Source organism: Rhinopithecus bieti, unplaced genomic scaffold (assembly GCF_001698545.2).
Source record: "Rhinopithecus bieti isolate Rb0 unplaced genomic scaffold, ASM169854v2 scaffold_11161, whole genome shotgun sequence".
Lineage (NCBI taxonomy): Eukaryota > Metazoa > Chordata > Mammalia > Primates > Cercopithecidae > Rhinopithecus > Rhinopithecus bieti.
In genome coordinates, this window is record NW_016806937.1 from 275,645 (window position 1) to 299,743 (window position 24,099).

The following is a 24,099-nucleotide window of genomic DNA, read 5'->3' on the forward strand; positions in this document are numbered from 1 at the left end:
AGAATAGCCAGAAAATGGTGAAAAGAGAAACTATGAGGGTGGAGTGGGGAGGGAGAAAGAGCCCCATCAGACAGTCAAACATACTATAAAGCCTCCAAGTTCCCATTTAATCTACAGGTTAAAGAAAATCTCTTAACTATGATTCAAAACCCAGCAGCAATAAAAGATTAATAATTGTGACTACATAAAACTTTTTGTATGGCAAAATAAAAAAAAAAACCCACCCTAAGCAAATCAAAAGACTCTGACAAACTAGGAGAAAATATTTGCAGCATATACCACAGACAAGGTGCTAATATCCCTAATAAATAAAGAACTATTAAAAATCAGGAGACAAAGGACCAAAAGTTGAGCAGAAAAATGGAAGGAAAACATGAGCAACCACACACACACACACACACACACACGCACACATGCACGCATGCACAATCTAAAATGGCTCTTAAATGTATGAAAAATAAACTCACAGAGAAATGCAAATTAAAACAACACTGAAATACCATTTCTCATTTATTAGATTGGTAAAAAAATTTTAAAAGCATGGCAACACATTCTCTTGGCAAGGTTGTAGGGAAACAAGCACTCCCATATACTGGTGGTAGGAAGGCAAGCTGATGCCACCCTTCTGGAAGAGAATTTGGACATTATCTAACAAAACCACACATGCACAAAACTTTTGATTGAGTAATCCCACTTCTGGGAATCTAATCTGAACATATACCTCCAATAAGACAAAAATACATATTCTCAAGATTATTCATTGCAATATTGTAATTACTAAATGTTGAAGACACTCTATCTGCCCATTCACAGGACAGTAGTTGAAAAAACTATCATGAAATACTGTATTATATATAGCTGCAAAAAAAAGAATACGGAAGATCTCTATAAATTGATATAGAGTAATTTCAAACAACAACAAAAGTGCAAAAAGAGTATACGAAGAGTATAGGAAAGAAAGGGATTTAAGAAAATATCTGTTATTTTGTGCAGAAGAAATACAGGAAGGATAAACTGGTAGCTAGTGAACATGGTTACTTTGCAGTTGTAGGTGGGAGTAAGGGGCAAAAAGGCATGAGAAATAGTAGTAGGAATAGGGGAGCAACATTCCTCTGAATACACCTTTTGTATTTTGTTTTTTTTTTTTTTTTTTTTTGAGACGAGTTGCTCTTTGTTGCCCGGGCAGAATGCAGTGTGTGATCCTCAGCTCACGCAACTCCACCTCCTGGTTCATAGTGATTCTCCTGCCTCAGCCTCCCAAAAAGCTGGGATTACAGGCGCCCATGGCCATGCCAGGCTAATTTTTGTATTTTTAGTAGAGATGGGGTTTCACTATGTTGGACAGACTAGTTTCCAACTCCTGACCTCAGATGATCCGCCCACCTCAGCCTCCCTAAGTGCTTGGATTACAGGCGTGAGCCACCGTGCCTGGCCTGAATACACCTTTTGTACACCTCTGACTCTTAGAACCATGGTAAAGCTTCATGGTAATACACAGTTTGGAGATCACAAGAACCAGGCTTTCCACTGTCTAAGAAAGAAGTTACAAATGAGGAAAGGAAGCTGGGTGTGGTGGCACACGCCTGTAAGCCTTAACACTTTGGGAGGCCAAAGCATGAGGATTTCCTGAGGCCAGGAGTTTGAGATCAGCCTGGGCAATATAGCTTGACTGCATCTGCCTCTCTACAAAAAATTTTAAAAGTTGCTGGGTATGGTGGCACATGCTTGTAGCCTCAGCTACTTAGAGACTAAAGCAGGAGGATCACTTGAGCCCAGTAGTTGGAGGCTGCAGTGAGCTGTGATTGCACCACCGCCCTCTAGCCAAGGTGACAGAGAAAGAGATTGACTCTAAAAACAGAGATAAAATAAAAAACAAATTATGAAAGGAGAATGGCTAGAACAAACCCTGTGGTGTTAAATTAGAATTAGAGGCATCACAAAAACTCATGAATTATAAGATAGATATATATATACACAGATGGATACATATATCTATATGTATATGCATGCATTTGAATGTATACATGTTTCCTTGTTCTGTCCACTTTGAGAAAGCTTGGAAAAAGGGACACCAGTAGCAATAAGAATATCTGGTGCCCAAATCTTGGTCTCTAAATAACATTTTCCAGTGAAAAGTACAAGGGTTCCTTGGAGAAGTGGCTGGTTCTAGAGCTGGAGGAAACATACAAATGAGTCTGGAATATCTTGGGGTGCCAGAGAGTAAAGAAGTGCTCAGAAAAATGATGGGCCTGTTGAAAGGACACAGAAGTCAACTTGAAGGAGCTCCCCATAGCTAAAGCTCTCAATGGCCAAAGCTGACAATCTGAGTAACAATAAAGATGATAATAATAGTATTCTATTATAATCCATAGAATAAAATAGTCATGAGTCCATGTTGATCTAAATAATTAATTAAATAAATAGGGTATAACCCCATCACAAAAAGATAAACATTGAATGATTCCTCTTATATGCAGTATCTGGAGTAGTCCAATTCATAGAAACAAAAAGTAGAATGGTGGTTTCCAGGGACTAGGGGAGGGAGAAATAGCAAGTTAGTTTTTAATAGGTGTGGATTCTCAGCTGGGGAAGATGAAAAAGTTCTGGAGATGGATGGTGGTAACAGTTGCACAACAATGTGAATGTACTTAATGCCACTGATCCATACACTTAAAAATGGTTAGAATGGCAAAAGTTATGTTATACATATTTTACCATAATAAATTTTAACAATATTTAGAAACAAATAATACACAGGGGGAGGAAATAGCTCTTACTTATAGTAGAATTCTAACTAATAAATATAGAGAAAATAAGGCAAAAATATGAAATCTCCAGTAGGCAAACATCAGAGTACTAATTGCTGCAGCAAAAACTACTGATGGATGTTAAAATTATTGGGCATATGATAAGAAACAGGATATTTCCATAGAGTCAAAGTCTCTCCCCAAAGGTACTTACTAATTACAAAGGGAAAATCATAATTTTAAGTAGAGAAACTTTGCAGACATCTTAGTTATGTGATGAAATTTACCACTGGTAAGACATTTTGACATGATTGACACAGCATTAATTCTGTGATACTCCTGCTAAAAGGCATCACCTAAACCCAATCATGAGGAAACATTAGACAAACCCAAACTGGGAAACATCCTACAAAATAACTGGTCTACAAATCTTCAGACACATCAAGATCATTAGAGTTAAAAAAAAAAAAATTCTTTCATACTGAAGGGGATTAAAGAGATTTGACGACTAAACACAACACATGTTTCTGAACTGGATCTACTTTCTATAATGGACATTATTGGGACAATCAGTGAAGCTGTAACAAGATCAGAGGATTAGGTGGTAGCAATATATCCGTGTTAATTTCTTTATTTTGATGATTGTATTGCAATCGTGTAGGAGAAATGTATGTGTTGGAAATATACACTAAAGTATTCTGTGGTAGCAGGGCAACAGATCAGCAACTTGTTCTCAAATTGTTTGGGAAAGGGAAGTTACTTGTACATAACTTGCACACAAAAATTCGAGAATGTTTCAAAATTAAAACATAATAATTATTATAAAAAGATAGAGGGACAGAAAATATGAAAGAATGGGGAGAGCTCCAACATCTATCTTATGTAATTCCAGAAGCAGAGAATAGAGGAAGGGTCAGAGAGGCACCATCAAGAGAAATAATGGCTGAGAATGGCCAAAAATTTTCCAGGCTGAGGAGTAAAGAAAGACATGAGCCCTCAGACTGAATGTTTATATCAGTTGCTGAGACAGAAAAACAAAAATAAATCCACCTCTAAGCATATCATATTGAAAATTCAGAACAGCAGGGATAAAGAGAAAATCCTAAATACTACCAGGAGGGAAGACAGATTACCTACAAAGAGCCAGTCATTAGACTGAAAGCTTACTTCTCATTGGTAAATTGACACCACAGACAGTGGGGAAATAGCTGCCAAATAATAAGGGAAATAACAAGAATAGTATATGGAGCAAAACCAGTGTTTTTCTGACTGTAGTAAGTCATGAAAGGATATACCTCAGCAAGAAGAAAAATGAACCCAGAAGGAAGGAGTGGGATATAAGGAGCATAATTAGCAAATAAATTAACAAAATATATCAGCATATCTCTTTATGTATTGGTTATTAATAATAACAACTGATTTTGTGCCTTCTAAAATAGGTAAAACTAAATTCTATATAACAATAAAATGGCAGATTAAAGAAGGGACTCTGGATAACTTAAGTTTGGTACCTGGTAAATTCCTTGTTTTGTTCAAAAGAAGAATAGAGAAACTAAAAAACTATAGACAAAGTAGAAAGCTTAGAGTATATGTTAAAAATGTGAAGAAATAAAAAAATAGAATCTAAAGTTGTCAAACCACTGGGGTAGAGGCAAGGGAAAGGATAATAAAAATGTAAAAATCCAAAACAAAGGAAGAAAGAGTGAAAAAAGAAGTAGGTAAAAAGCTTGATAAATAGAAAAGAACATAAGATGGTAGAAATAAGCCAAACTATGTCATTAATCATAATCAGTGGACACAGATTAAACTCAGTTAATCCAGAAAGTTCCCATAACTATGGATAAAAAAGCAAACACCAGTGATGGGCTACTTTCAAGAGACACCCCTAAAACAAATATGGAAAGATTGAAAATAAAAAGATGAAAAAATATAGATCAGGCAATACCAGCCCAAAGAATTCTAGTGAGCAATATTAACAGCAGATTAAATGGAATTTAAGGCTAAAAGCATTATCAGAGATAAAGAGCTTCACTTTAAAATGATTTTTTAAAGTCTACAAGAAATATAACTATCATTAACTTGTATGAATCTGCTAATACAGCTTAAGCATACCTAAATGAAAAACTGATAGAATTACAAGGAAAATTGGATAAATTCACATTCACAGTGAGAGATTTTAAGGCAACTTTCTCAGACAATGATAAATAAATCAGATGAAGAATCAGAAACACAATTAACAAACATGATCTATTGGACTTATACATCAAAAGAATACTACACCCCCCAAAATAGAGAATATACATTTTTCATATGTATGTGGAATAATTACAAAAATTAATTGCTAAGTAGCAAAGTAAGTCTCAACAAAATTCAAAAAATCAATAGCATACAGTTTGCATACTCTGCTTATCACAATCTAGTTAAATTAGGACCAAACAAGAAAAGAGGGTAAAATGAAAACATCCCTATGTTTGGAAATAAAATTGCGTTTTATACAATCAAGAATTAAAGAGGAAATGATAATGGGATTGTAAAAGATTTAGAACTGAATTAACAGTGAAAATGCTCATTTCTGAAAGTGTTCTTTTAAAACTTGTAGTATATAGCAATGCCAGCCCTGGACTTTTCCCCAACCTATCACCCAACCCACTAACAAATTTCCTTTCTGCCTATCTTCAGAATACAAGAGGGGTAGATATTTTTTCCAATTTAATCACTGTATGGGTCATTTTTCAAGGTCCTGTATTTATCCTGAAGATCTTCAATCCAATTTCCCACTTTGCTGGAGACCTCAGCTTTGTCTCCTGCTCCCCATTTAAGGTCTATGAAAATTGAAGCTCAAAGGATGAAAACAAGGGCATCTGAGGCTTTCCTCAACTTTCTCTCCAGGTTCACTATTTATTTTAAGATTAAAAAAAAAATTTATTCAGCATTTTAGAAGTTTCCAATTGGGAGGCTTTCTTGGGATAACTAGTCTACCATTTTGTCCAAAACGGAGTGCCACCCTTAGGCACATTACCTATCCCCTCTGTGTCTTAGTTTCTTCCTTATACAATGAGGATAAGAATAAAATCTATAAGTTTGGTGGGGGTAGTCAATGAGGGACTGCATGAAAGCCCCTGGCGCTAGTAAGTACTCAATAAATGCTGATTATTAGAGGCAGCAGTTGTAGTGAACTTAATGCCAATAAGGAGAGTACCAAAAAAAAATCTATAGAACAATCTCATCTACGAATATAAATGGGAAATTCCTAAGAAAAGTTAAGCCAATGAAACCCAGCAGGGTATAAAGAATACAAAACGGCTAGGTAAGTTTATCCCAGGATGCCAAGATAATTCCTCATCAACATATATTTGTGTGTGTGTGTATGTGTGTGTGTGTGTATATATATATATACCCAGATATATATATATATTGGACCATACTAAAATTAAAGGAAAATACTACTTGGCATGATCATCCTAATAGTCGATGCATAGAATTTAATCTTCATTCATTGTAATTACTGTCATGAAAGTAGGAGTAACAGAGACCTCCTCAATCTAATAGAGTAACTACATAACACCAAAAGCAAACCTCAGAAATACAGATGAATCTGCAGAAGGATTTCCACTGTAGTCACAAAACACAGAAGTCTACTTTCACCATGATTATTCAACATGATACTGGAATTTCTAACCCCGTGCTATCCAATAGAAGTGTATTAAGAGTTAAGAGCTGCATAGGCATTTTTAAATTTGCTAGTAGGCAGATTTTAAAAAGTAAAAAGTACCAGAAGTTAATCATAATAATTTATTTTATTTAACCTGATATATCCAAATTATTATCATTTCAACATACAATCAATTTCAAAATTATTAACGAGATATTTTACATTTTTTTCATTTTAAATCTTAAAAATCTGGTGTGCATTTTATACTTCCAGCACAACTCAAAGCAGCTACATTTCAGATGCTCAGTAGGCACATAGGAAAATGTACTGAACTTCATATGTAGTCAGGGAAAAGCATCAGGTTGGCAAACATTAAAAAGTCTGAGAATGTCAAGTATTGGTAAGAAGGAAGATTCTTATATATTGTGGGTAGGAGCACCCTACCATTTGGAGAACAATATGTAATAAATTTGATGTAGATAATATTCAGTCCAATAATTCCACATCTAGATATATACTTTAGGAAAATTCTTCCCCAAGTGTGTAAATAAATATTTTTGATGGATGTCCTCATAAGCTTTGTTTGTAATAGGAAAAGCTATTGGAAACTCTAAATGTCCATAGGTAGAAGAAGGAAAGAGAAATTGAGGTAAACACACACAACGGAATAATACACCACAGTTAAAATGAACTAAATGTATATGCACTAAGATGGAGCAAGCTCAAAAAAAAAAAAAAAAGGAGAATTTGTATATTATGATAGAATTATGTCAAATTTTTAAAATGTATAAAAGTTACATATATTTTAGGCATATTCTATAACTAGTAAAAATATAAAAGATATAGTGGATGGCTACACAGCATAATAATCATAGTGATGCCTCTCAGAAAGAACAGAGGGAAGGAAATGAGAATGAGAAAGGATGGGATCAAAGATTTATCAGTAAAATATTACTTTCTTCATTAAAAAAATGAAGCAAATGTAACATGTCATCTGGAAATTTTATTTGATGGCTACATAAGTAGTACACAGTATTGTCCCTAGCACTTTTCTGTATTTTTTAACATTTTCACGATTATAATCATATAATGCTTCTTGCTATCTGCGTATCGTGGATGAAAATTTCTTACTTGCTACACAGACTGAGTCTTTTCCATTAAAAGGAAATTTAGAGGAAATGAAGTCCTACACATGAATGATCTGTGTGAATACCAACACATGGAGGCACATGCGTGAGTGACAGGTCCAGTCTGGTATCTAGATACTTGATCTGTGTCTAGAACAGTGTCTGGAACATAGCAGTGCCTTAATCAGTACTGAGTCCATGAATGCATGAAGTGTGTTGCACTGGTGGACGGGACCTTCAAGAGTCAATTTGCACCAAGGGAGGTTTGCCACGCTTGTGCTGTGATTATTTAAAACCATGCACTTGGCTTTCCAGATACATTCAAAGGATTAAACTGGCCACGGGAGGCAGAATGCGATACCTGACCCAGATATTGATTTTTGGTCCAACTGGGGTCTTGGCTTTATGGAAGGAGAAAGGGTATCTAGGCTACAGGGGAAGTGACTTTTTCCGCATGTTACTCTGAACACAGCAATTCCACTTTGGTAGCCAAGTGACAAAGCATGTCACAAGCTGTCATGAGCAGGAGAGAGTTGGAGGAAGGATTTTTCCCTAAGTCCTCAGACACAGCATGGCTTTAGTTCAGCAAGGACTCCAGGAGACTCTGAATTACGGATTTGCCACAGAAAGCTGTTATGTATCTCTACTAATGAAGCTCCATGGTAACTTGACCTACCATTATATAGGTTTCCATGTCTCCAGATCAAACCACTTTCCCACATAAAACACGTATGTACCATTAAAGCTGATCTAACAGCAATTTATAGGAAGACAGATGAATAGATGAAAGATACATTAGATTAAGATAGATAGATAGATAGATAGATAGATAGATAGATAGATAGATCTCCTTTTCCCTGTCTGAGAGTTTCACTCTATTAGATAAATTTAGCTGCAAAAGGATTGAACAAATATGCCAAAACTCATGAGAATTCTCTGTTTTAAAAAAAAGTAAGATCTTCAAGAATGTTTTTGCAATTAACTATGCTCCATGTATAACAAACCTAAATACAAGAATTGGCAACCGGACCTACAGATACTGTAAAGAAGGGAGTGCTGAGCACTTCACATTGTCTTTTTTGGCACCAAGTTAAAAGGACCAGGATGTGGTTTCAATTTTGGATGTGCTAATTATGTTTGTCAATTGTGAGCTTTGCTTAATTAATTAGTCATACAAATTTAGCTTGAGGTTTTTTTTTTTTTTTTTTGCACATCTAAATCATTACTGTAGCAATTAAAAAGCTGCTTTGATTAGCTCCTTTCACAGTATGTAGCACAGCATACTCGTGTCAACTTCCTTTTGACAATCTAGCATTTGGGTACTGTTTGGAGAAAATACATTTTATATGTTTTTTCTATGTTTTTTGTTGTTATGTTTGGGGAAAACATTTTATATGTTTTATATGTTTGGGGAAAATAAAACCAAGGCAGGTAACCAGAAAAGTGGCCCAGCAGAAGATAAGTCAACAACTATTGCCACTATAAAATACAGACTGGAAATTGTAATAACACATGTTCAGGAGGAATACCCAGGGGTGGAGTGAGAGAGTGCTGAATAAACCAGGGACATGCTTCTTTTGGAAAATTAAGGTGGGGAGACGGTAACAAAGATAAGTCTTTGACTCCCAATCAATGTCAAAACCTATAAAATACTATAGGAATCAAGCTTGTTTTTGTCTGGGACACCTAGCCTGATTATCATAATCACAAATAAAGGCTATGGGTAGGGGGCTTCTGCCACACGAATCTCTCCACATGGCCATTTCATACACTAACAAGCCCAACTGTCAGGAACATTGTATGATATTAGGTTGAATTTCCTCTTAATTGATACATAGGTGTTACCTTCCCTATGAACCACCCGTGGATGCTGTATCACTCTCCTTTCTGCAGAGTGAGAACTTGACACATAGTGGGATTTAATACATTTCCCCCATGCCACACTGAAAATTAGAAGCAAATTCAAGAACAAATACAGGATTTTAACTTCCATTCAGAACAATCTGTCAACCAAACCTTCCCATGCTTGCTCCTCAACATTAGCCCTGCAGGCAGGATGATAGCAAGCAACAGCTAAGAGGTTATTACATACCCATGATGTTTATAAAACAAAGAACCAACAGCAATTATTTAAAGAATATAATGCCATTTCTCATTTTAAAGTCATCCCTGAGGCTAATAACTTTACACATGTGGTATGTCTCAAAGGGTCGCCAACATCTCTAATAGAATCCAACTGTGGAATAGAAAAAATATTTCATCTAAGAAGTGGATCCTAGCTGTCAAATAAAAAGTTGCTGTTGAATGCTGTAAAGTACACTTTTACACCCATGGAACTCATGGAAAAAATTAGAGTTAACATGGATAAAGGGATTTTAAAAGGCGAGAGAGGGAAGAGTTTCTTCAGGAGTCTCCAATGACAAAAATGTGTGCATTTTCTGAGACCTCCAGAATAAATTACTAAGGTATCCTCAAACAAAAGTGGTTTTGCTATTCAGAAATTCATATGTTCTAAATAAAGAAAATTAAAAATTAAAAAGACATGATTCAGATTTTGCAGTTTCTTTGATACCCAAAATCCTACAGCACTTTAAAAAAATTGAAATTAATTTTCAAACTTTTCTCAATAAATTTGTCCCCCAAAATATCCCAAATAAGTCCCCCAAAATATCCCAAATAAGTGCATATTTGGATACATGTACACATATATATGCTGAATATATTCCTATTAAATTATCTTATATTTAGGATTTCTCAATACGACTGGTGCTGGATGAGTTCTGAGATCCGGCCCACATCTTCAGGGATCTCCTTTAGCAATTACGTGCACACACACGCGCGCACACACACACACACATACACACTCTCTCTCTTTCTCTCTCTCTCTCTTTCAATTTTCTGTCCTTCTGGATCCCTCCCCTGTGCATATTGATAAACTCATGCCTCCCACTTCAGCATTTTCTCAAGCAATCATGCTCTCCCTCCTTCTGCCTTCACAGCCATTCTCCTAAAGGAGATATCTATTCTCACCATCTCCACTTCCTCGCCACTTACTCACTTCTCAGCCCACTGCAATCTGGCTTCCACTGAAACTGATCCTGCTGAAGTCACCCAAGCCTCTCGATTTGCCAAATCAAGTGAAGACTTCCCCATCTATTTTACAAAGTCTCCCTGAATCGTAGACACCACTGATCTCTGCCTTCTTGAAACTCTGCCATCGAGATAACGCTCTTCTCTGCTCTCTCTTGCACTCTCCTCACTGTCTCTCACTGTCACCCCAGCTCCCTCTTTTCAGTTTCCATCACTGCCTCTTCCTCCTCCAATATCTCCCTAATTGTTGAATGCCCCAGAGGTTCTTCCTTACCCTCCTCTCTTTCTCCTAGATTCCTTATGGCAGATGCATTCACACAAGCCAGAAGCCTGGGACTTATCCTAACACAACGTCATCTTCATCTCCATATTCACCTCAAGTCCAATTGATTTTGTACTTTCATTTTCTGCCCAGCCTCTCTGCTCTTGAGCCTAGTGTCCACACTGCAAACAGAGAGAGATTAAGAAGTAAATCTGGTCATATCACTCTCCTGCTTACCACCTTCTAGTGGTTCTCCCTCACCTATCATTGTGGATTTATAAGTTTTTTAAAAAGGAATCTTTAGGCCTGGTCTGTAGCTCACACTTTTAATCAGAGCACTTTGGGAGGTCAAGGCAGGAGGATTGCTCGAGCCCAGGAATTGGAGGCCAGTGTGGGCAACACAGTGAAACCTCATTTCTACAAAAAACAAAACAAAACAAAACAAAAACTTAAAAATTAGCCCAGCATGGTGGCGCTTGCCTGTAGTCCCAGCTACTTCAGAGGCTGAGGCAGGAGGATTGCCTGAGTCTAGGAGGTCAAAGCTGCCATGAGCCATGATTGTGCTACTGCACTCCAGTCTAGGTGACAGAGCAAGCCTTTGTCTCAAATTTTAAAAAACGAATTTTTTTTTTTTTGCACTGGGAGGTAAGCTCTGTGCGGGTTATGCCTGCAAAATGCTTGGCACCTAGTATGTGCTCAATAGACCACTGTTGGGTAAAATGAAATCTTACAATGAAGTCCAACTTGAAGCATTAACACAGTAAAACTGAGAAATTCCCATTAAGACAAGGGTAGGAGCAGAATCCTCCCTGCTTGCCCTGAACATACCCCACCAATACCCCAGGTACCTCTGTGAACCTCCTACTGATCTACGGCATATCTGGAAAACCAGAAACCTATGTGATAAAGTGTAAGCTTCCTAGCATGGGATAGAGACCCTTGACAAACTAATTTCTACCTACCCTCCAACATCATTTCTAATTGATCTCCATCTTCACCCTTCACTCCAGCCTTGATAGGCTGAATTAATGCCACGCCTGGACATGCAGGGCTTTGCACATGTAGTTCTTTTCTGCCTAGAATACTCTAACCCTCCTTGACAGCCTAGAAAACTCCAACTTACTCCTCAAGAGCAGCTCAAAGGCGAAGATTTTCTGATTCCACAAGCAAAATGTATTACTCCCTTAGTGCCATAAATATACCTCATCCATATTTTTATTATGTCTTTTCACACTCTATATCATTTTTTGTTTACAGGTTTACTAACTCTACTGGGCTATGAAGGCACAAACTCTTTCTCATTTATTTTTGAAACCCAGGGATTAGCTAATGCCTAGTACCCAGGAGATACTCAATATACGTTTGTATAATAAATGCAATTCTACTGGACTGAATCTTTTTTTCAACTCATATCCTTTTGATAATGTCATTTTGCATGTCACAGTGTCCCATGCTAAAAACTGACCAGTTAATCTTCTACTATCTATGTTTCAGCAGAAATGAACAGGGATGAAGACTTGTAGATTCAAATAAATATTTAGAGATAATGTCTTTTTTAAATTTTGCTTTAAGTTCTGGGATACATGTGCTGAAGGTACGGGTTTGTTACGTGGGTATACATGTGCTATGGTAGTTTGCTGCATCTATCAACCCATCATCTAGGTTTTAAACTCCACGTGCATTAGGTATTTGTCCTAATGCTCTCCCTCCCCTTTCCTCCACCTCCTGACAAGCCCCAGTGTGTAATGTTCCCCTCCTTGTGTCCATGTGTTATCATTGTTCAATTCCCACTTATGAGTGAGAACATGCCATACTTGGTTTTCCATTCCTGTGTTAGTTTGCTGAGGATGATGGTTTCCAGCTTCATCCATGTCCCTGCAAAGGACATGAACTCATTCTTTTGTATGGCTGCATAGTATTCCATGGTGTGTATGTGCAACATTTTCTTTACCCAGTCTATCACTGATGGGCATTTGGGTTGGTTCCAAGTCTTTGCTATTGTAAATAGTGCTTGTGAGTCTTTTCAATTGAAATTGAGATGTCTGAGATCAAATGGGTTATTACAACTGTTCTTCTCCTGGGCACTGCTGAAATAATGTCTTGCATCTTAGGTTTTATATAATAAGATAAATAAGATAGGAAAAACATGTGGGTCATATTTGTTCAATATGAGTGAGATCAATAGAGTATAAGAATGTGATCCCTTAGCAGGTTCAGAAGGGGGCCATCTCTTTAATGATATAAAATCGAAAATGAGAAACATCAGATGCAGAAAAGAAAATTTTAGTTAAAGAAAATTTGATAGCAAATTTAACTCAAGCTATGTAAATGAGACTTCCCAGAGAATGAAAAAAATATCTTCTCATTCTCTCCAGCTGGTCTCCAGAGTCGATGTTTCTACAACAATAGTTGCATCAGTTTCCTCACAATTCTGAAACATTTGGGTGCTAAATGCAAACCAGAAAATAAAACTCGGTGTGTTCGTCTCCTGGTAGATGATTTTTGTTTTCCACTTCCAGGGCAGGTTTGCAAATTATGTAGTGGAGAATCATATTCATCTTTGATATATATATATATCTCAATCAGATTATGGTAACCAGCAATTTACCTACCATCTTATTAGCCAAAAATATCTGGTATTACTCAAGACTTCTTTCTGTAAGTACCAATGTAATATTCTTGATGTTCACAAAGATGGTATTGCGGGACCCTGAAGTACCCACTAAATCATGGAAGAACAATGAAATCCCTTGAGTTTCAAGTCCAAGTGTACCTTATTGTATGTATTCTAATTCTCTGAAAAATGGGGACTCATGTAGAGCATATATGGTTGTTTGTGTGTGCGTATGTACCTGTGTGTGTATGTATGTAGAATATTTGTTTGTAACACACCCAGTCCACCACCCATAACCCATAATAAAAAACTTACACTAAATCAGTGGTCCCAGCTGATCACAGTGCCTCACACCTATAATCCCAGATACTCAGTAGGCTGAGGAAGGAGGATCACTTGAGGCCAGGAGTTTGAGACCAGTCTGGACAATATAGTGAGACCTTACCTCTAAAAATTTTAAAAAATTAGCTGGTCATGGTGGTGTGTATCTATCATCCCACCTACTTGGAAAGCTGATATAGGAGGATTGCTTCAGCCCAGGAGTTCAGGGCTGCAGTGAGCTATGATTGCACCACTGCCCTCCAGCCTGGGGAACAAAGCAAGACCTAATCTCTAAAAAAATTTTTTAAATAAATACGTAAATCAGTGGTCCTCCAAGTATGGTCTAAAGACCCTTGAGGAACCTGGAGAATTTGTCAGGAGTTACACAAGGCCATATTTATAATAATGCTAAGACATAATTTGTCTTTTTCATTCTCATTCTCTTGCAGATTTGAGTTTTCCAAAGGTTATATGACATGTGATATTGGAACAGGTTGAATGCAAAAACATATATGAGAATCCAACAGTATTCTACTAAACTAGACATTAAAGAGGTTAACAAAAATGTAAAACAACGCCACTCTTCTCATTAATAGTTTGTTTTAGGAAATAGTTGTATTTCATTAAAATGTGTGATGTATGCTGAAATGCAGTGGGAGAATTTGAGATTTATTGTGCTACCTGAATCTAAGGATTCATGTCTTCTACTTATTCTGGAAAATTCTCACCAATTACCTCTTTAAATATTTTTCATATCCCCTCATTCTCTTTCATCCATCTAGAATATCAGTACAACATATATGTGTTCTTCAAATGCTCACATATTCAATGTTTTTTATATTTTTCCATTCTTGCAACTCTGTGCTGCACTTTAGGTACTTCCCTCAGATCTTTCCAGTTTGCTAATTCTTTTTACAACTGAATCTATTTTGGTTATTTAAGTATTCCATTGTATTCTAAAATTTGATTATCACTTTTTTATTTTTAGAAGTTCTACTTTGTTTTATAAAATCGTCAGGTCATGTTTATGTGTGTGTTCTTATTTACAGTTATTCCTGATATTGTTTCCTTAAACCCTTTAAAATATAAAACTCTTTTTATATTCTCTATCTGATTGCTCAGTTATCTGAAGTTCCTGGAAGTCTAATAAAGCTGTTTTTACTGCTTGCATTCATACATGGAAATCTGTCTCTTTTGGTATGCAATTTTGGATTGTGAATTTATGTTCAATCAAACCTTTTATCCATGGGAATTGTCTTAGTCTGTTTTCTGTTGCTTATCACAGAATACTGAACCTAGGTAATTTATAAAGAATAGGACTTATTTCTTACAGTAATGGAGGCTGGGAAGTTTTAGGTCAGAGGGCCACATCTGCTGAGGGACTTCTTGCTGGTGGGAACTCTGAAGAGTCCAAAGGTGGTGCAGGGCCTCACATGGTAAGGGGACTGAGTATGCTAGCTCAGGTCTCTTTTCTTCTTATAAAGCCACCAGTCCCTCTCTTGTGATAACCCATTAATCCATTAATCTATGAATGGATTCATCCATTCATGAGGGCAGATCCCTTAAGACCCAATCACCTCTTAAAGACCCCACCTCTCAATATGACCACATTGGGGATTAAATTTCAACAGGAGTTTTGGAGAGAAGAATATTCAAACCATAGCAGAATCTTAAGTAGCCTAGGATGAAGACAGGAGTCTTTGGAGAGGATTTGCATTTGCCTCTGTTAGGCACCCAAGGTGTCCCAAGGTAGTATGTATTAGAACTCCTATCCCACTTGAGGGCAGGCCTGAGGTTATAAATTCTCAGGACATACTTTTCGTTTTTACTCTGTATGCCCAAGCCAAGCCAGACAATTTGCCTTATTATCTCCTTTTGCTAGTTACTTTTTTCTATCCATCTTTTAGTGCTTGAGGGTTCCAGATTATTGTGAGGATCTTGGCTCCTCTCTACACCTTGCTGGGTCCAAGGTCTTATCTTCATGTGGCTGTTAAACACCAAGCATCTGGATTACCTGCAACTATAAATGCTCCAGGGCATCAGTGGCTTCAATGTCTGCTCCTCCCTTGGTTTTCAGCTTCTTCATTTTTTGATCCCTGGGGATTTGCCTTGCTTTTTTTGCAAGCTTAGTTCTATATATGAGATATTTGTTACATATTGTTTAATATTTTAGGTGTCTTTTTAAGGGGATTTCCTGGTTATCTTGTTTGCCATATTGCTCAGGAATATAAACGGATACAAATTTCTGAAAGATGAAATCCATATACCATGCAACCAAGCAATTTTACACAAAGAAATTTATCCTTTGCATGGAAATTTGGCAACATCTATCAAAATTTAAAATGTACATAACTTTTAATACAGCATGTCTACTTTCTAGAAATTTATCCTACATATATACTCACACTTATACAAAATGCCATATGAATAATGTTATTTGTTGCAGCAGGCTTTGTGAAAGAATAGAAATTGTCAAATATCCATCATTAGAAGACTAGCTGAGTAAATTAAACCACTTCCCACAATATTCTGCAATTGTTAAAAAAAATGAAAAACTTCCATATGACCTGATATGGAAAGATGTTTATGGTGTAAGTTGCATGACTTCTTTACATAAAAAATATAAAATACGAGAAGATGTGCTTGTATATTCATTAAAAGCTGAAAAGATACACAATGGTTAAGGTAGTTTCCTATAGGGATCAGGACTGGGCCATTGTTATACAAAACACTGCACCTAAATGAGAAATTTGCTAACTTGAAATTACTTTTACCCATTTATTAATGGGTAAAAAGTACCTTACTGCTATATTATTAGTAGTAGTGTTACTAAAGGCTTTTAAAAATAAAGTCCTTCTCCCCAAACTGTTCTCCAACTCTTATCATCTACTACCTGCCTGTCATTCCTTACCTGTCATTTAACCTACCTGTCCTCTGCTGACTTTACTAGGACATTCATTACCTAATGCTCTAAATATAATTTTATAGGCTGAAATAGACAGATTTCATACTTCCATCTGTCCTGAGAAGGAATGATTTACAGTGTACATAAAGGAGTTATATTTTAAATGCCACACCACTGCAGAGGGAAAGGAAGGGCTCGCTGAGAATTAACTGAAAAGCCAGCCCTATTGCTTTGGCTATGTCACAGTTTGATCAGCAGGAGAGACTGATTTCAACATCTGAGCCCAGCTGTAGCTTCTGGCTGGAACTCTTGAATTTTCAATGAGCTGCTTAATGTCCAAGGACTAGAAGCGGAGTTAGGCATTTATACAGCTGGGGACATCTTCTGGCATGAGGTTGAAGGTTTTCTTTTGAACATCTTCATTCCTTCATATGATGAACTCCTGGAGATGACAGTGCACAGCTTGAGTTATTTAATTTCCCATTAGATTTAGATGTGCAAATATAACAAAGCCCATGTAATTTCACATACATTCATAGCCTTTCACATACTAAATTGCAACTCTCTTTACTTCATTCTCCTTTAAATAAGCTTCATATTAGTGCTGTGATGAAAGCCAGCCCAGATATTATTCTACATTTTGGATTATAATTTTCACCATATTGTAATGTTAGGGCATAAGTTATTTCAGATATCTTTGTAGTAATTGGTTGCTTTGAAGATATGGACTTTTTTGTGTTTGTTTGAAAAAATGAAGAAAAAGATCAGAAGAAGAGAGAAATTTTCCTTTTAGAAAATAATTATTTCCTTTTGGGTTTTATTCCCATCAAAGTCCATAAGAGTTGACACTGAGCTCTTTGGAAAATGTAGATACACATAAATAGAAATAGCAAAGATGGCAGTTTCTGAAATAATGTAATCTACAGGCACCAGAAGGGAATATTTCTTGATTATTGGCACCCCAAAGTATCTTTCTTTTTTTATTATACTTTAAGTTCTAGGGTACATGTGCACAATGTGCAGGTTTGTTACATATGTATACATGTGCCATGTTGGTGTGCTGCACCCATTAACTCGTCATTTACCCCAAAGCATCTTTCATAACAGTCCTCTTCAATGCCATGAGTTTCCTCATTCTTTGTATTTCTCAATCCTCTAATAAAACGCAAACATTTTAGAAAAGACGATCTTTGGAGGTCATGTTCAGTCATTAAATTCTACATCCATCATATCACTTTCCAGTGTGAGAAGCTGAGAAGGACTTAAACACAAGATAGGTAACAAGAAGGTAGTAGACAAGTATGACAAGGAGGTCCATCGGGGTGGCAAAGGAGGAAGGACATTTAGCAATAATGGACCAATACCTATGCATTGAAAAGGTGTTTCACTGAAAAACAGTGAAAATAGAGTTACGAACTAATAGTATCCAGTTATTTAATTTCCTAAATATGGCCAAAGGTACAGTGCAACTGGAAATCATATTGGGAATAAAAACAAATGGGTTTAGTAAAGGTTAGGATTCCAGTTCTGCACATATGATGCTCTGAATAAATATGAAACAGTTTCTTACATGACACACATATGACTTCTGGGTAAAATATTAATCCTCCCAAAATTTAACAAACAGCTAAGCTTAAAAGAAAGTGAGAACTCCCCCAGGTGATGGGAATACAATGGGAACATAAAGCCAGGGCAGTAGGGGAGTGCATGGGTAGGCGATTTAAAACCTAGGAACAGGTCCTGGAGCCTGGGAGCTGGGATTCCACCACCCACAAAAGGCTGCTTTGGGATAGAACAGGCTTGTCCAACCCATGGCCTGCAGGCCACATACAGCCCAGGATGGCTATGAATGCAGCCCAACACAAATCTGTAAACTTTCTTAAAACATTATGAGACATTTTTGTGATTTTTTTTCAGCTCTTCAGCTATCGTTAATGTTAGTATATTCTGTGTGTGACCCAAGACAATTCTTCTTCCAATTTGGCCTAGGGAAGCCAAAAGATTGGACACCCGTGGGGTAGAAGGAGGAGAGGTGCTGGAACTGAGGCTTCCACATAAAGCCAAGGCCCTTCAAGGGCTGCTCAGACTGGCAATTATCTGCTGTCAGCTGTGAAAACGCCACCCACCAACTCAGCAAAGCAGTAAAGCAGTTTTTACCTGCCTGAAATGTTGAATAGAGAAAATGTCCCTGTGAGACAGCAAGCCATTCAGATACCTTGGCTGAAAGAACTACCTAAGGGTACAGTTCAGGAAAATAGGTAACTGAACCCAGAGCAAAGATGAAGTGTGAGAAACAATGAGGAGGTAAGAAACTGGTAAAACACCAACAATAAAATCATTAAGATATGTCTCATTCCATGGATATTAAAACAAGAAAGAACTTCAATACTGGACATGTGAGACCCGGGTTGGATTTCCAAATAAAATCCAGCTATATGCTAATTCTAAGAGCTACAATTAAACCAGAATGACACAGAAAGTTTAAGAATAAATGATGGGGAAATTTGCATCAGAAAAAATGCTAACCAAGGTGCATTTATATTAATATCAAGCAGAAAAAAACTCTAAAGAAAAAACAGTACAGTATCATTAGGAATACATAATGGTAAAAGAGTAATTTACTGAAAGACATAATAATTCTGGATTTATATAAATCTAGCAACATAGCCCCAAAATATATGCAAGAAAATAGAATTAAAAGATAAAGGGAAAGATTCACAACCATATTAGATTTTTTTAACATGCCATTTTCATCACAGATAGATCAAAAGACCAGAAATAAGTGAGACTATAAATGATTTGCTAACCCAATTAAGAGACTTCATGCAATGACAATAATTATATAGAATACGACATCCAACATTTTGAGAACTAATATTCTTTTTTCAAGCAAAAATGGAACACATATTAGAACAAAGAAAATTTCAAAACTACCAAACAAAATATCACACAAATCAAGATCTCTACTCAAAATATAATAAATTTAGGAAACAATAACAAAAGGTTATTTAAGAATTTTTCATTTTGAAAATTTTAATGTATTTCTAAATAATCTGAATATTTAGAATCTGAAGAAGAAATCGCAATAAAAATTATAAAATATTTAGAACTGATTCACAAAGAAAACACTATATTTCAAAATGTGTGCAGCTAAATGAACAAATCCTAAAACTGAAAAATTGATGTAGGCAACTCAAAATAATAGGAGAAAGTTGATGAAATGAAAAACTAAATATCGGAGCAGAAGTTAATGAAATGAGAAACAACAGAAACAAATCTTAAAGTTGCTTTTTAAAAGAAATTAACTATTTTGTTATCAGGGCTAATCATGGGGGAAAAACACAAAACATAAACAAAACAGATCTGAAAGTAAAGGGTGAGACAATCACAGATAGAATAGACATTTTTTTAAAATCACAAGAGAACAGGCTGAGTAATTTGATACCAATAACTGGAAACAAAAAATTGAACCATTCTCTAGAAAAATATAACTTACCAAAACAGACTCATGACAAATTGAAAAGTTGAACAGATCTATATCCATTAAAGAATTGGAATTGATCATTAAAAATCTATATCACCCTCTATAATAAAAAAAAATCACACCATGCTGGATGGTTTTATTGGAGAACATGTCAAACTTCCAACAATCATCATTTTAAAGTTTTTGAGAGAGTACATAAACACGGAAACTTCACTAACTGATTTTAATAAGACTGACATAACTTGGCACCATAACTGAAAAAGTACAGTATTAGAAAGGAAATTTGGCAAGGTGCAGTGGCTCACACCTGTAATCCCAGCACTTTGGGAGGCCGAGGCAGGGGGACTGCTTGAGCCGAGGAGTTCAAGAAAAGCCTGGGCAACATGGCAAAACCCTGACTCTACAAAAAATACAAAAGTTAGCTGGGAAGGGTGGCAGGAGCCTGTAACCGCATCTACTCAGGAGGCTGAGGTGGGAGGATTGCTTGAGCCCAGGAGTTTGAGGCTGTAGTGAGCTGTAATTGTGCCACTGCACTCCAGTCTAGGTGACAGAGTAAGATACTGTCTCAAAAAAAGGAAATTTGTAACTCAGCTCATTTATGAACATATTTGCAAAAGGGCTAAATAAGATACTAGCAGAGCAAAACCAAAAATTTATACTTAAAAAAAATATGTATCATTACCAAGTAGAGTTTATCCCAAGGATTCAAGGCTGTGCTAACATTAGAAAATATTTTAATGTAATTTAACATATTTATAAAGGAAAATTATCTTATTGCATGTACAAAAGTATTATTAAATATATACATATTTATAATTTTAAACCCTCAGAAAATCAAGAATAAAAGGAAATTTCCTCAACCTGACAAAAGCATACTTTTAAACCCTATAGAAAACATAATCATAATAATGAAACTTTATTAGCATTTCCTTCAAGACAAGAAAGAAGAGAAAAAAAATGTTTGCCATCAGCACAACTATTCGACAATGTGCTGATAGTCTTAACCAGTGGAATAAGACAGAAAAATAAATAAACAAAACTTAGTAACAAAGTAATCATTGCTTTGTAGGCAATGATTTGTAGGCAGGTTCGAACGATTTTTAAGGCCTTTGGCGAATTTTGACATTTCTGCACAAAGTCTACCTTTCTAAATTAGAATCCCAAAAAGTGCAATTTCCAGGTTCCTTTGCTGTTTGGTGTAGATTTGTAATTTTGATTTTCCCACCAGAGGCACCTATTGGAGGCTTTGATCCAGAACTGGGTTGTAAGTCAGATGTTGTTATAATTATTAAAAACACTCCCTTTCAGACTCAAAAGAGTCCTGAGTTGAACAATAAATTATGCATTTGCTCCATTACATAGGCAAAAAGGCAACATGTAGAGATATATTTGACTGATGGAAATCATGACAGAAGCGGCATGGATCTGGAACTCTTAGCAGTGGAAGCCTGGATTTAGTAGCTTCTGTATTATGGTAAAGGACGTGTAGTCCTGGTGCCAGCAACCTGTGTTTCAATAAGCATGGAAGGTGACTGATGCATGCCTAAGTTTGAGAACTAATGCTCTAGAAAAATTCTTGCCCGTGTGTACAAGAATAAATATATAAGGATGTTTACTACAGCACTATTTGTAATACAAAAATAAGTGGGAACAACTTTAGCAGCATCATCAGTAAGGGAAGGGAATTAAGTAAACTGGCTTAGTTGTACAATAGATTCTATATAGTTCTAGTTCAAATGAATGAACTAATCTCCATAGATAAATTTCAAAAACCTAATGCTGAACGGTAAAAGCAAATTGCAAAAGGATATATATGGCATGATAACATTTATTAAAAATTTTGAAACACATAACACCAGAAATTATATATTTATGATATTTACATGTGCTTTTTTAAAACACAAAAACATTGAAGGGATCACACATATCAATTTCAAGACAGTAGTTACTTCTCAGAAGGAAGGGGAAAATGTCTTGGGGTATCCTTTAATATTTTATAGGGCAAATATGATAGCATTTTGGACAAAGATTCATCAATTTTTGTCATTTCTCTATGCTGTTCTTCATATTTGAAAAATCATAAGTTAAATGGTAAGATACAGGTTTGTTCTTTAAGTTCACTTTCACTTGGTAAATTTGACAGATAAAATGGTTTTATAAAACATCTGGTAATGTTGCAGTGCTTCATTTCCAGAGGCCTATTGCCAGATAGAAACTCAGTCTATAATCAAAGGTGAATACTGTAAACACCTCAGTAAATATATATATTTTTGGTTCAGTTTATATTCAACTAAATCCCTGGAATTGCTGGCATTCATCAATATAGGGAGGACAAAATACATCAATCCCAAATGAAAACTATAGGAGTAACACATCTTCAGGACTATCTATATATGAAATACTGAGATGTAACATTCCTTAAATGAGGAGTCTGGGCAAATCTCTTTGTAAAATAAATAATTGTTTTTGAACCTATTTGTAAGTTCCCATTTTCAAATGTTTTATTTTCCTGATATGTTACATACCTATAAGTTCAAAAGTAGAGAACTCAGTTTTCCAGCATTGTTACCTTTCCACAATACTGAAAGAGTAACTCAAGCATGCTTTGGAGGAATAGAGTTGAAACCTAAGACTAATCTGTCTACCCATATATCTGCTCATATATCTACTATTTTTTTCCATCCATCTGATGCTCAGGTAACCCTCTGAGATGGCTTTCACATGTCCATTCCAGACTGTTCCAGCATTTTGTATTCAAGTGAAAATCCATGACTGTTAATTTATAAACACTGCATTGACAAATGACAGGTAAGAAATAACAATTTGTAAGAATTGCATTATGTCTAGGATTTTATTAATTTGAAAAAATCAACTTAGAATTTCTACTAGGTAACATTAAAATGTATCTCCACACTTACTAAGAACCAGGTTAAAACAAAATAAATAAATAAAGTATCACCCATGTGAACTTAAAACACAAAAGTATTTTTACTAATTGTATGTGCATTAAAATTTTATGTATTGCTAATATTTAGCTATTAATACCTACTCAAATACATCAACATTTTGAAGAAACACAAAAGCTGCTAAAGTGTTAAGAACTCTGAGAAATTGTAGGAAAAATGCAAATAAGACATCAGAGAAGAGCTCACAAAGACTAGGAGATTGAAATGGAGCCTTAGGAAAAAAGAAGTCAGAGAAGGAAGAAAAAAGGGAGCTTCTGAAAATGAGAAGAGTAACGTGCTGAAGGGCTCATCAAAGAAAATTCCCAGATACAAATACTTCACTAGCTGTAAACGATGAGGACAAGTTTATCATGTAAAATGAGAGTACTAACCTGTAGACTGCATTTCATGATACTGGGAACCAAAGTTAAGCGCATCAGATAAATATATTAAATGTCACGGTGGAATATTTCACTGAAACATCTACTCAGTTATGAGAGCTCTTTTTATTGCACACACGAGAAGCAAAAAAATGTGAAACAATTTATATACAAGAGGGCACAAGATGAAATCATTGTCTGTATTTAACAATAAACCATGTGACTATTTTGAGTTTAACAATCATACCAATTATGTGTTGTATCTAAGATATCTGATTGTTTATCATGAAATATAAGTGAATATGAATAAAATGTGTTGCTATATTATGAATAACAGAAACTGCTAGAACTACATATGTTCAGTAGTTTATGTCACTAATCTCTAGATATATCAAAAATCATAATGCAAACTTCCACAGAGTATCACAGATGTGAGGCATAAACAGAGCTTCCCAAAACTTAAAGTAGAAGGAAGATGGTATCATCACAAGCTGAAAATCAATGTCTGTTAGTAGTTGCTTTTCAGCCCTAAACAGATTCATATGTCAGTTTCACTGAGGATATTGACTATG

At 35.8% G+C, this 24,099-nt stretch overlaps 2 long non-coding RNA genes across 2 annotated transcripts in view; one reads left to right on the forward strand and one right to left on the reverse strand.

The window, feature by feature from the left end:
• LOC108533837 (uncharacterized) overlaps nucleotides 1-24,099 on the forward strand; it is a 51,326-nt gene that overhangs the window by 17,444 nt on the left and 9,783 nt on the right. The window contains exon 2 of the long non-coding RNA XR_001886827.1: nucleotides 22,900-23,010. This is a non-coding gene — a long non-coding RNA (uncharacterized LOC108533837). The remainder of the gene's footprint in view (nucleotides 1-22,899; nucleotides 23,011-24,099) is intronic.
• LOC108533836 (uncharacterized) overlaps nucleotides 16,850-24,099 on the reverse strand; it is a 46,161-nt gene continuing 38,911 nt past the window's right edge. Inside the window, exon 4 of the long non-coding RNA XR_001886826.1 lies at nucleotides 16,850-17,160. This is a non-coding gene — a long non-coding RNA (uncharacterized LOC108533836). The remainder of the gene's footprint in view (nucleotides 17,161-24,099) is intronic.